The sequence below is a fragment of the Mustela lutreola genome, chromosome 8 (assembly GCF_030435805.1).
Source record: "Mustela lutreola isolate mMusLut2 chromosome 8, mMusLut2.pri, whole genome shotgun sequence".
Classification (NCBI taxonomy): domain Eukaryota; kingdom Metazoa; phylum Chordata; class Mammalia; order Carnivora; family Mustelidae; genus Mustela; species Mustela lutreola.
Genome location: NC_081297.1, coordinates 120684980 through 120699655, shown reverse-complemented (window position 1 = coordinate 120699655; position 14676 = coordinate 120684980).

The following is a 14676-nucleotide window of genomic DNA, read 5'->3' as shown; positions in this document are numbered from 1 at the left end:
GAGGTATATTTGGAACACAAAAAAGGACATACTTAATGTGTACAATTTGATATTCTCATGGATCCATCAGACTAGTCAAGACAATGAATATACTCATCACCTCAGAAGTTTCCCATATGTTTTTGTATCCCTCTCACTCACTCTCCACTTGTCCCAGGGCAAAAACTTATCTGGTTTTTGTCACTATAGATTATTTTGTACTTGCTAGAATTCTGATTAATGGACTCATACAGTGTGTACTCTGGTTCTTTTTGTCTGACTTTTTTCATTCCATATAATTATTTTAATAATAGAGTTCCACCCATATTTTTATGTGTATCACTTGTTGGTTTTTATTGATTGTTGAGTAGTATTTCATTGTATGTATATAAAATGTTTTGTTTATCCATCTACTTATTGGAAATTTGGATTTCATTATTTGGTTACTATAAATAAAGAAGCTGTGAACATTTGTATCTAAGTCTTTGTATGGACATATGCCTCCATTTCTCTGAGGAGTAGAATGACTAGATCATATGAGAAGTTTATCTTTTTAAAAAAAATTTTGATGGAACTGTATATGGTTAAGGATCTTATAATTAATACTAAATTTTATATCTCAATGAGAAAGAATAATTAGGACTATATAACAATAGACAAAATAATGCAGAACTCATTGAAATTGAAAAGGTAGAAAATCTGGAGATTATTCACCCCTTTGAATTATTCTCTCTTGCTCCCATTGTTGATGATAATTAAGAATTAAATGTAATCCTACTGAGTATGAAATCTTCCTACATTAAGAAACAGAACAACTAGAAATTACTCCTAAAACTTTTTTTTTTTTAAGTTTTTAAATTTTTATTTTTTTGAGAGAGAAACAATGAGCAGAGTAGGGAGCAGAGGAAGAGGGAGAAGCAGACTTGACGCTGAGCAGGAAGCCCCATGTGAGACTCAGTTCTGCAACTCTGGGATCATGACTTGGGCCAAAGGCAGACACTTAACTGACTAGGCCACCCAGGCGCCCAATTGCAAAAATTCTTTTAACCACAGAGTCATAACAGGATCTTGTTAAAAAAAAAAAAATTTACCAAGGTAATTTCATGGTCATATACTGACTTGGTATAACCTCCCATTTTTCCATAAATGAAGAAACTGATCTAGAAAAGTAAAATATTTATAATTAATAACACCCAACATATTAATGAACTTTTCAGTATGCTATGCTTGCTTATGTCATACTTTAAGACGGTAAACAGAATGATTCAAGATTAATGAGATATTACCTCCACAATAAAACAGATGGCTATTCTCTACTGAATGGCCAATAGATATATTAGATGAGAACATCAATATTTATTATATGAAACATTAAAAAGAAATAAAGTAAAATTTTGAACTATATGCAACATTAAAAAAATCCAACATATTTGAAGAACTTATCTAAAAATAGTCAAATAAGTAAATAAAAATAACTGGCATGTAGCCTTTTAGGACCTGTTCTCAGAAGTCCCATCATAACCCTTCTGCTGTTTCTGTTTATTAAGGCAGTCACAAAGGCCCACCAAATTTTAAAGAGGCAGGTGGATGACAGGCAGAGATACAGACTTCACCTCTAGACTGGGAACTGGCAAGAGTGTGTGGAACTGGAAACCTTGTCACAGCCACTTTTGGAAGATTTAGTCCACAGCAGCAAGGCTCTTGCTGAATGTACTTGGGGTAACTTCTAACTCAGTAGAACTGCAGATAACTTATTTTAGTCTATATAAATATATCCAAAAACCAGGCTTAATGTAACATGAAATTGTAAATTACCCTAAAAGAGAAACTTAATCAAATGCATTCTTAAAAAGAACGCTCTTAGCATGGTGAAAATGTGTGATTTGGGTTATTCACTTGGTTACCTCTAATTGGTTACTAAAGGGATGCATGCTTTAGGTTGTAAACGTGTGAGCGGATAAAAGGTAGCTATAACCACAGCAGTCTCCCCGCCTTGCCTGTGTGTGTGTGTGTGTGTGTGTGTGTGTGTGTGTATTTATATATCCACGCTTTAGGTTGTAAACGTGTGAGCGGATAAAAGGTAGCTATAACCACAGCAGTCTCCCCGCCTTGCCTATGTGTGTGTGTGTGTGTGTGTATTTATATATCCACACACAGATATAATATATATTACTAAAGCTAATTCAGGAATGTCTTTTTTTTTTTTTTTTTTTTTTTTAGAAACTGTTTCTTCTTCATGAACCTCATTTCCATCTTTCTGTTCAAGAGTGTGCAGAAGAGGAGGGCGCCCGGACGGCGCAGTCTGTTAAGGGACCGACTTTTCCATGAATTCAGGGTCCTGACAGGGAGCCTCCTGACCGCCTCGGACCAGCTTGGACCAGCTCCGCGCTCATCAAGGAGTGGGCCTGGAGTTTCTTCCTCTCCCTCTGCCCCTCCCCCACCCTCTCAAATAAATAAATACGTCTTTAAGAAGAAAAACGATTTAACTTCGTGTTAAAAAAATAAAGTGTGTGTGTGGAAAAATAGCTTAAGACCACTGGGTGGTTGTTCCTACCCATTCGGGAGCCGGAGCAGTGGCGCCGCAGTCCAGCGTTCAGGGGCGGGCTGGTGACCCCAGGTCAGCAGAGAACCACCGAAGAGACGCAGAGGACACCTGTGCGCCTTCTCACCTGCCCGGACCCTCAGCCTGAGTTGGGAGTAAATTTGGAAGGCGGAGCCGTCCATTCACCCGGAAATTCTATCTCGGTCACAGCCATTTCAGTCGCGGCCGCCCCTCCTTTCCAGTCCCTTCAGGATCTCTGCAGAAGCACAGACCGGGTGCGACCTCCCACGGGAGTTCACGACCTCCCACGGGGGTTCACGGACGCGGGGCCCCGCATGCGCGGAACTTCCGGTCGAGCATCCACCCCAACTTCCGGGCCAGCATCCACCCCAACAAAGCCGCTGAGGGAGGTGACAGTGTCCACCTCAGCACAGGGGTGTCTGTGTTCCGTAGCACCATGGCGGGCCGGTTGACCTGAGAGGCCTCTGGGAGCACCCGGTGCTGCATTCTCAGATCAGGAACCACCGGAAGTCGCGGTTTTCGGAGTGGGCCTGGATCCGGCAAGGGAAGGTTCCAGGAGCCAAGCAGCCAGCCACAGGGGTGGCCTCAGTGGCAGCAGCAAACTTCAGCTCCCTGGCCAGTATTCCCGAGGACTATGGCACTGACATCAGTGGGGTTTTCAATGGCGACAAGGGCATGAGCTGCCTGCAGAAGCTTCTCCCACATTGCCCTCAGATTTATGACGTAATGACATCGCTTCCTCCTCCTACTACCCCCCAATAATGTACTGCCCTGTTTGGAAGTCAAGGTCGGTGCCACCTCAGTGGGTTCTTGCTGCAAGGAAGTTGAGCACATCCTCCTCTCCTTCATTTGCAGGACATCTAGTGCTCCACTGTGGAAATTTCCCTTTAAATGAGGGAAACCCAGACAACATAATGGGGACCCCACTCTGCATAGCACAGAAAAGAAGGAATATCATTTTTAATAGATTAAGAAAAGCACTTTATTAGTAGATTAGATTGTGCTCAATGTATCTACAATGAACATTTTGGGAAAGAGACATGAAACTCTAGATCTGTAAGAACTCAGCTCTTCGCAGCTAAAGATCACTGCTATGGGCTGAATTGTGTCTTCCCTCAAAATTCATACATTGAAGCCCTGATCCCCGGTAGTTTGAATGTGATTTTATTTGAAGAGAGGACCTTTAAAGAGGTAATTAAGCTAAAATGAGGCCAATAGAATAGGCCCTAATCCAGTATGAGTGCTGTCCTTATAATAAGAAATTTGGGCATGGCAAAGAGATACCATGTATGTATGCAAAGAGGGACAACCATGGAACAACACGGCAAGACGGCAGCCATCTGCAGGCCAAGGAGAGGCCACAGGAGAAGGCAACTTCCAGCCTCCAGAACTGTGAGCAAATACTCTGTTGTTAAAGCCACCTAATCAGTGGTAGTTTGTTATGGCAGCCTAATAAACTAATACACTCAATCCACTATTTGGAATTAGATATCTCTATTTTTCTAAATATTCTATCAAGAGCTTTCCATCTGAAAACTAAATGAAATGGGGGCAGGGCAGTGGGGGGAGTCTATTCTTTTTAAAATTTCATGTTTCTCTGAGTTTACCTCATATACTTTTGCCCCCATGCACTCATGTCTAAGGCTTTCTGGCCTTGTGTGTTTGGGATACTTTTTTTTAAAAGATAGTTCTGAGTATATTCAAAGCATGCTATTACCATGATTCCCTAACACAAGTATGGTTTAAAAGGAGAGGTATTATTATGAAGTCAACCTAAAACTTAAATATCATTTTGGTTCTAATTTATCATAAAAAGTGAACAAAGCACAGTGGTAGGGTCAGAGCATTTAAGACTTGAGTTAATGGCCATGAAAGGCGTTTGCACTCCTCCGTGATCACAGATGCATTGCCTTTTCTGTATAATGCTGATGCTACTATCATACAGTCATTATTTAAGCATAGGCTGGCAGGAGAAACAACAGCAAACACCTTTGCTTCAATTAAAGGAGGAAAAATATATTCATAATTTTTTTTTAAGATTTTATTTATTTATTTGACAGAGAGAGATCACAAGCAGGCAGAGAGGCAGGCAGAGAGAGAGGAGGAAGCAGGCTCCCTGCTGAGCAGAGAGCCCGACGTGGGGCTCAATCCCAGGACCCTGAGACCATGACCTGAGCCGAAGGCAGCGGCTTAAACCACTGAGCCACCCAGGTGCCCCTTCATAATTTTTTTAAGTTGCAATTGTTTGTGTCTACTTGCATAAGTAAGTTGGTTTGTGACTGCATATTTGTGTTAAGATATGAATTAAATGAATAAATTAAATTATTTATGAGCTGTGTATCCCTGGATATATTCCCTAATCTAAGCCACTGTTCTCTTTCCTATAAAATGGTGTTAATATATCTCCAAAAGATGTTGGGAGGGTGGTATTAAATAAGAAGACATGTGCAAAACTCTTGGTGGAGTGGCTGATGCATGTAAGTGATCAATAAAAGTGAATAACTATATGCTTTTATTATCATAAAACTCAGACATTGAATTCATCAAAGATGTTAGTTATCTTAGGGCCAGCATTATGCTCTAGAGAGTAGACTCTTTATGAGTATTATAGGTTGAATTAAGTTATTCTAGGTTGGACTGATCTGAAATAGATAGTATATTACATTTACCATTGCTTTATATTTCTGATACTTTCTAGAAGTATTCTAATAATGAGAAGAACATGTTATCAAGTAGTCAAGTATTTAGTTGGGCAAAATAAGCTACATTAAGGAATCTAATGCAATTTAGGCTTGATTCTTATAAACCCAATGCTTTTAAGCAATATGTACTCAGTAACCATGTACTATAGGCAGACATGTTTCAAGGAAAATTAAATAACTTTGTTGATACTCCGATTTTCTCTGTGGATCAAAATATTTTTCCTTAGCTATCTAAAGTTGATTAATTTGATTTGTGATCTTAAAAGCTTCGATCTTTGTTGCTGAAAAATGGCAAAACATTTTGCTAATTTTCAACTTTCAAGGGTCTGAAATCAGGTCAAGGCTCAAAATTGATAGTGGCACGAGTCTACTCAATTTAGCAAAAGTGTGTTCTCTCTGTTCCTCTCTAAATGTTACAGAGAATTCATTATCTCTTTTTTTACATTTAAAAAACTGAAACAATAAGCCAAGGATATCAACACATCATGAACTCATAATAGACTAGCCTATTTTAATTATTTTTTTCTTGCTCTTACAGTTTGTCATAGCGGAGGATTTCTAAAAAGGTGTGCCAGACCCACAGAACAGGGAAATTGCAGTATAGTGAAGAGATCACTAGGATGGAATTCAGGAATCCAGAATCCAAACCTGACTCCCTAATTAATCGCATTATCTCTGAAATATCACTTAATTTCTCTGGATCTCAGCCTTCTTTTCTGAAAAAAAGAGGGAGTATGATGTATGTTTATTCTCTATAAACATATGATTATGCTTTCAAAAAATGGAGAACACAATTTAAATGTGAGAAATTTTTTGTCTCATAAGTTGTCTAGTATGGCATATATTTTTTTCTATGAAAGGAAGTATTGAGTAAGAATGTCACCTATAAATCTTGTGTGAATTTAATAATGTGGTTCTAATACTTACTGCATGCATAGTATGTACCATCTATCGGCTGGCTACCATAAACTAGGGATCTGAAATACATTACTATCTAATCTTTAAAGTGCCACTACTAGGTAGTCATTATCATTTCCTATAAGTTTGGTCCACAAGTGCAGAGTTTCCCCTCTGTTGGAGCTAGAAAGCATTATTATTCCCATTTTAAAGATGGAGCTTCGGATGCTCAGGAGGGTGAGTTGACCAAAGTCAAAAATGGAAGATTAGTGACAAATACAGATTCCAACATTTTTGGGAGACAGACACTGGAATCTCCATTTAACCTCTGGGGAAACTGAGACTCAGAGAGATTAAGGAATCTCCTCTAAATTTCCCAGGTGGAAAATGGTGAAGCTGGGTTTTAAACCCAGGTCTGTCTACTGAAAAGTTAATGTTCTTTCCACTAAAAAAATGAAGCATGTTAGATAAGTAAAATGTGCCTCCTCCTTTCATCTAATGAACAACTGTAAATAAATCATTTTGTGTTTTACATCTCCCTTGTTCATTTTCTCCTCCCTCTGTGGCTGCAAAGCCTCTGTCTGTTCTTCCACCTGATTTAGCTGATCTCCAAAACTGAAACCTGTTCTATTTTCTTTACAGAGAGGAAAACTTATGTAGCATTACATCTATTTTTTTTTTTTTTTAACTAGCCTTGCTTATATTGCTGAGTTCTTAGGATTATCTTCCTTAATGATGCCAGATCTTTGATATATTAGATTTAGGAGAATAGCTTCAGCATAGGGATTAATTGACAGAAACTCTTTCTTGAAGTTCAGATAGGAAAACTTTGTACCACTGCAAGTCAAGATTTTAGTCAACCCTCTTTGTTCGCTCTGTCCTACGGTGCCAATATTCTTTAGTGAACCTTCTCCCTAGGAAGCCTTCCTTCTTCAAATACCTTCTTTAGATTCACTGTCAGGTGCTTTAGTACCTTGACTACTTTATTTCTGCTCAATGCAAACTTTTTAGTTTCTCCGTTTCTAGTTAGCACCATTGGAAACCAGATGAAAGGCAGCTTCTCACTTTGCACTGATAGTTGATCAAGATAAACTGAGAAACACAAAGGTTACAGAGATGATATTGTTCAAGCTATACTAAGGTCAGGTAACCAGAAACCCAATAACGGGGATTAGGGTAAAAATCAGCACAGATAATCTTCAGCTTCCAATGTTTGCCCTGAAAAGACTCAGTGCTAGCCTATTTCCTTTGCTCTACATAAAAGAACCTTGTTCCGCTTTCAGGGTCCTTCATTGTCGTGAAATCAGTCATTTGAATCAGAGTCCTTAAGGACATTTTCCACGCTGAAGGTACTCCTTTGAAAGGTAACTAATTATCCTATAGTCCTGACAGCTACCCAGCATGCCCTAGGACTTGACAAGTTATTTTCCACCTTTTGACTACACAAAAAAACTCTACAATGTAAATACTATATCAGAAATATTTAACTTACTTCTTAGTCCATAAATTCTTCTATTTAACAAGATGAGTCATTAGCAGAAGCAGTAAAACATCATGATTAGAAGGATAGGTTTTTAGAGTCACTCAGGCCCAAGTTAAATCCAAGATTGGTCGCTTCCTAGCTTTGTGACCTTCAGTACTCACTCAAGTCCCTGTGGCTCAATTTCCTAATCTGTAAAACAGGGTAATCATACTCACCTTATAGGTGGATTTGATCATCTTGCTTCTCTTTCTCCAAATAATGGCAAGGATTAACAGCACCCTATACATAGATGCTTTACCAAAACCAAAAAGTAACAGTTGTGTTAGGAGTATTGCAAGGATTGTTGTATAGATCACTCTAAAGATTAAATAATATACATAAAGTACTCAGCATTTGGTAAGTGTTCCATAAACAGGAACTGACCTCAAGCCAATTTAATGTGCACAACTTTTAGGTTATTTGTGGTTTGTTATGTAGCCACCAGATCACACTGAAAGCAAATCACAGACCAAATTCTTAACACGTACAGACCAGTACACTGACAAACAGACACAATTCAGGTCATATTACCTATTCTTTAAAGCTTGATAAAGTCCCAACTTTTTGTAGTTAAGTGCTCTCATTAACATCTTGCATGAAATATTTACTCAAGACAGACACATCATTAGAAATCCTCCCACCCAGTGACTGGAATCAGTCTTTATGGCTCAAATTGAGAGTATCATTTCCACTGCCAAATGCAGACTTCCTTGAATTCTTATACCTTATTCATGTCTATACCTCTAAAACAATTTTATCCAATCCATATATCCTGAGGAACTTTAATATTATCAATGAGCCTTTCTTACATGAATGGTGTTAAGTCAATAAGCAACCCTTGTCCTGCCTAAAAAAAATTATTTGGCCATATAGTGTGCTATGAGTGATATCTAACATTCTTATTTCTGACATATTTCCAACATCTATAAATAAGGTAGATTTGTATGGTATAGATACAGATAATAAAAGTGATGGCATTAGTATTCTCTAGAGCCCGGAACTTCTAGTTAGAAAGCTAGCTGGCTAGTCCTGGACCGAAATTCCTCAGTAGAGTGCTTACAGCACCTAGGGGATGTACCTTCAATGAAATCTCACACACACACACACACACACACACACACCCATCCTACATATTTTAAGGTAAATGAACAGTAGCACAGCAATAATCAGTACAATTTAAGTATGCATTCTTTACAAGTGAAAAGAAAGTACATGATAAAAAATTAATTATTAGGACAACAATAACCTTACTTTTATTAACTATCTCATGGTCTCACTTGGAGTGTGGTCTTCAGAATAAGAAAGGTGATATCTCAGATTTGCCATAGGAGCTGTCGTAGCATGAAATGGCAGCTCTGAATGGAAATAATAAAGAAAAGGAAGGTAGATGAGGGTGGCCGGTGTATGTGCCGAGTGATGACAACGTCTAGGGCTTAGTAGCCATTTTAAAAGTTGGTTCTCAAGATTCTTAAAGCCCTTCTTTCCTCAAGGCCTCTGGAGAATAGGTTGAAAATTGGTCAAGAGCCCCATAACCTCTAAAGATGGGGTCATTACAGTCAGTTTCTAGCTGAGGGAAAACACAGACAATGAGGTACATTGTGAACAAATGTCTTTTATCCAAACTTGATAAGTGGTCTGATGACGCTGAGAGAGACATGAAAAATCTGCTACTTGTCTAATTAAGTTGCACATCCACCAAAAAAAAAAAAAAAAAAGTCTACACTGCTTATTTCAGATTATGGAACCCACAATGGTAAAGTTACCTGCTGCCTAGCCACCTTAATGTCAAACCCATTCGTTATCACCTAAAGACACTCCCCCAAAAAAGAAAGAAAGAAAAAAAATTCCAAATATGTGACAGCTTCTCTGGAATTCCCTGTTTTTAGTTTTTGGAGAAAGAGATAACGAAGGAGTTGCATTATATCTTGTCATAGAGCCTTATAAAGTAGCGTATTGATCTATATCTCTGCCCTCGTTATTAACAGTGCCATTCAAAAGTTGTACAGAACAAACGTCAATTAGGAAATAAGCTATGCTCTAGAAACTTCTCATTTAAGTTATTCATTAGAGAATACATTTCAAAACAAGACTATAGAAAAGAACATTGCTGGGGCGCCTGGGTGGCTCAGTGGGTTAAGCCACTGCCTTCGGCTCAGGTCATGATCTCAGGGTCCTGGGATCGAGTCCCCCATCGGGCTCTCTGCTCAGCAGGGAGCCTGCTTCCTTCTCTCTTTCTCTGCCTGCCTCTCCATCTACTTGTGATTTCTCTCTGTCAAATAAATAAATAAAATCTAAAAAAAAAAAAAGAAAGAAAAGAACATTGCTACAGTTGGAGCCACAGATCTCTTTTAAAATCAGATAACTGAAGAGGGAAACATCTCTGCCAAAAACACCAACATAAATTAATTAATTTATCTAGTATACATAAAAGTTATAAGAAACACATGAAATTCATAACCAGGAAAATTATGCAAAAGTGTACAATTAGACATATATTTTTTAAATGTCATGGAGCAGAGCAGAGGGAGCTCTGGTAAAATATATAAAATTTGTAACATTTCATGGTATTTGAGCATCTAAAATATATGTATGTTCAACAGTGTTCTATGTTCTGGGAATACAGACTATAGAGAAGCATATTCCCAGAATACACATATTTAGAAAACCAATATTAACTTTTCTTCTTCTCTAGAAATCCTCTCTGAATAATCTTTAAATCATTTTCTTATTAATAATAAATCACTCTTTACTATAAATAAAGGTGGCATATTTACTCTTTGATCTTGATTCCTTAGAGGTAGTGCTTCTGGACTAGTGTTTCATTAGTCATTTCTGGAGATATAGATTCTGCCCCTCATTCAGATTAGCCCTTTGTGGCCTCAGTTTCTGCACCTGTAAACTACATTTATCAAAACTGTCTTCTAGTTTTAAAAACTATGTGTTGGAGTACATGGGTGGCTCAGTCTGTTAAGCTTCTGCCTTCAGCTCAGGTCATGATCCTACAGTCCTGGGATAGAGCCCTACGTCAGGCTCCTTGCTCATCAGGAAGCCTAATTCTCCCCTGCCTGCTGCTCCCTCTGCTTGTGCTTGCTCTCTCCTTTTCTCTCTCTCTCTCTCTCTCTCTGTCAAATAAATAAATAAAGTCTTTAAAAAAATAACAAAAAATAAAAACTATGTGAAATAAATTTCTGCAATCTCTAAGGATTAGAAAGAGACAAGCAAAATGTTTTTATAAGTGAATTGAAATAATTATACCTCTTTTATTAGAAAATAAATTTTGAGTCAAAAAACGTTTGTTAAACCTTTAGTAGCAAACACAATGACATGAAAACATAGTTGTTTTATGAAGCCTTGTTTCATATTCGCTCTCTAGAATGTTCCCATGAAATTCCCACAGCTCACTTTACTCTTTGACTTAATCACATTTTTTTTTTGTTTTTTTGTTTTTGTTTTTAAAGATTTTATTTATTTGAGGGACGCCTGGGTGGCTCAGTTGGTTGGACGACTGCCTTCGGCTCAGGTCATGATCCTGGAGTCCCGGGATGGAGTCCCGCATCGGACTCCCAGCTCCATGAGGAGTCTGCTTCTCTCTCTGACCTTCTCCTCGTTCATGCTCTCTCTCACTGTCTCTCTCTCAAGTAAATAAATAAAAAAATCTTTAAAAAAAATATTTTATTTATTTGAGAGAGAGATTGAGAGTGAGTGAGAGAGACCATTAGAGGGGAGAAGGTCAGAGGGAGAAGCAAACTCCCTATGGAGCTGGAACCAATGCATCACTCAACACCGGGACACCAGGATCACCACCTGAGCCTAAAGCAGTGGCTTAACAAACTGAGCCACCCAGGCACACCTGACTTATTACATTTTGAACAATATCCTTTTCTCCTTCACTGAGTGAGGATTTGTGTATTACAAATTAATTTTCCCATCAATTATAAACCTAATTAAGGTTATAAAGAATGAACAAACACTCTGCTTCAAAGAGGAAGTATTATTTGAATCAGGATTTGAATAATGAAAAGGAGGTTTCAGGCAGAAAATAGAGAAAAAACTATTGCAGGAACAGTGTGAACTCAGGAACAAAGGTGTCAAAGAGGAAATGTTAAGAAGTCCAGTATGGCGGGACGCCTGGGTGGCTCAGTTGGTTGGGCAGCTGCCTTCAGCTCAGGTCATGATCCCAGCGTCCTGGGATCGAGTCCCACATCGGGCTCCTTGCTCCACAGGGAGCCTGCTTCTCCCTCTGACTCTGCCTTCCACTCTGTCTGCCTGTGCTCGCTCTCGCTCTCTCTCTGGCAAATAAATAAATAAAATCTTTAAAAAAAAAAAAAAAAGAAGTCCAGTATGGCTAGTTGAATGAAAGTGGCTGATACAGCAAATGAACCTAGGCAGCTCTAAATATTGTGGCCAAATTGTGAGGAATTTTAGATCATTCTGTAGGTACTGAGAATCAAAATACATTTATAGACAGTGAAGTGGTGTGACTAGATTTTTACAGATGCTACTGAAATGTTGGCAGTGAAGTTGATATGGAATTAAAAAAAAGACCAGGGGCAGGAGGACGATTGGTGGATCAGCTGAAATAGTTTAAGTGAGATTCATGAGACTCTGAAGTAGGGCCATGGATAATGGAAATGGATATGATGTTTTAAAAGGAAATTATTAGTCATCTGGAGGTATTCACAAAAATTTGTCAAATTGGTTAATTCATAAATAATATGAATTATTTCTATAAAATTAAACTAATAATTTTAAATATGCCAGGAAATTCCTTCTTGAAGATCCATTGGATTTCTTTTCTCTCATATTCCTACTAAAATGTTTAAATAAGATTATTTCCTTTAGACTTTCTTGATACTACTTTTTCTTTGGGCCATAATGGCTAATATCTTCTTGATTATTTGATAGATGTAGAGGATAATGATCTATCTGTATTATAATTATCTCCTTGAAGCACTAATTTTTTATTTTGCCACACTCCATTTGATATGTGATCAATATTTATTGAAAACACTAAATAATTTAGAACTTTCTGAATTGATATTATGAATAATTCTAGAATTTCACACAAGTTTACCAGTAATTTAAGTATTTAGTATCTTTGGCAATGTTTACTAATCGTTTTTCCATAATGAAGAAAAAAATGAACTAAACAAATGGGTTTGAAGATATTCCCTGAATACCTGAAAATATGGGTTATTCAAAGAATACTCCATAATTTTTTTTTTCATCAGTTCTAAGGCTGATAAAAATCACCCACCTATAAGGATAGGGGAAGATTCACATTTTTATAGTTCGGCAATTCCACAGGAAAGAGGTAATCTTTCCAATCAACTTCAGTAGATAAGTCCCACAGGGGATGCTGACTGGTCCATTTTAGCTGTAGTACTCCTATCTCACCATCCCCTATGTGGAGCTGCAGAGGCAGGGGGTGAGGTACAGAGCCTTGTGAATTATAATCCCTCATGAAAGACATAGAATCCACTGTGAATTCTGCTGGAAAGAAGTGGGGTTGCTGATAGCAGAGAAGAAGAGTAGGAAAGTGTGCTGGGATAATAAATTCTTACCGTAGTCCATATGCCTGGGTTAGAGCAATGCTTTTTCTTCTTAACTATTTGAAGGACCTTTAAGAAACTACTTTGCCTTGTTGGTTCTCAGTTTCCTTATCTATCATATAGAACGATTATATCCCTTACATGATTGTTGTGAGAAGTTAGTGACATAGCATAAAGTAAGGGCCTAGCACAATCCCTGCCTCATGTCTGGCATCAGTAACTTAATTAGAACTGTATTAAGAGATTCACTATGTTCTGCTCACTGGACTTGACACTGATGATAAAATAACGAGTGAGGACAGGCATAGTCAGTGACTTTAATCAAATAATCACCCAGACAAATATTAAACTGCAGCAGCTTTGTAAGTACAACACTGGAGAAGGAATGCATACTTGAGTTTATATTAAGAAAAGAGTTGACTAAGAGTTTAGAGAAAGCTTGCCTAAGGAAGAGAATATAGAGAATATTGAATTGAGACCTAATAAAGATGAGAAGATATTTACTAGGCAAAGAGAAAAGGGTTGAGCAAAGTGATGTAAGCAGAGGCAAAAGGAAGGAGATACGCAGAAGCTCTGAGATTGGAAGGAATCATGAGGAACAGAAAGAAGGCCCGTGTCTGAGCAGGGGCATACAAAACGCACTGACTTTGGAAAGGCAGCAAGGGGCCCGACCCTGGAAGCCATGAAGCCTTTGCTAAGGTATTTATTTCCTTATCCCAAGAGCAATGACAAGTCACCAAAGAGTTTTCAGCAGAGGAAGTTACATAATCAAAAAGTGATTCTTGTCCTACATTTCCATAACCCCCAAAGATGGGAATGGTTGGCAACTCTCTGGTCTGGCCTGGTCAGACCATAACAGTTTCAGTCTGCGGTATCTTTTTTAAAGAAAGGTACTGAAAAAACCTGTATCTAATACAGGGCAGTCACAAAATGGTGAATAAACAAGAGATGTTTCAAATGAATGAGACAAGACTTACAAGACTTTTTTACTAAATTAAACCTGTCTCTTAACAACAACAGATGTTAAACTGAAAAACATAAACTGTTTCCAACCATTAATCAAAAAAAGCATGATGGACAAAGTAGCATTGAAAGAATGCAAGTAAAGACGAGATTATCATGGAGAGACTTTTCTTCCAAATGTACCAAATGTTGAACTCCCTGAACCCTAATGGGAGCCTACTATCTCTGCAAGAAAACATTCCCTGTATCTCCTATCCACTTGCCGCATAGCTCTGACACTTGTTCACTTGTAGCTCCTGGATTCCTTCCGCTAAGGGACTGGATACTTGCCTGTGTCTCCTCCAAAGGTGTGCTGCCTTTAAGGGAGATCTCAGTCTTTCTGACCCACTTTTGACCTCCCCATGGGCTTGCTGGAGAATCTTTGAATTGCATACAAGCTCTTTCTAATCTCTTAGATATCTGCTTCTTATTCTCTTGACTTGCTTTCAAATAACATGA